Here is a 203-nt window from a genome sequence, read left to right as displayed (position 1 = left end):
AACGTGGAACCCGCTCCTTAGCTGCCTCTGGACACCGCTCTGGGCGCGTCAGCACTGCAGCGGGGTGCGTGGTGAGGCTGCCTGTCTCCGGCCCTGGTGAGATGAAGCAGCCTGGTCTGAAACAGCGTCTGACGCTGGACCAGAGACCTGCCGGGGCCTCTTCCCCATGGAACCACCCTGTGGTCCTGCAGAAGCGGACCACG

Source organism: Nestor notabilis, unplaced genomic scaffold, assembly GCF_000696875.1.
Source record: "Nestor notabilis isolate BGI_N333 unplaced genomic scaffold, ASM69687v1 scaffold3974, whole genome shotgun sequence".
NCBI classification, from domain to species: domain Eukaryota; kingdom Metazoa; phylum Chordata; class Aves; order Psittaciformes; family Psittacidae; genus Nestor; species Nestor notabilis.
This window is presented reverse-complemented; position numbering follows the sequence as displayed.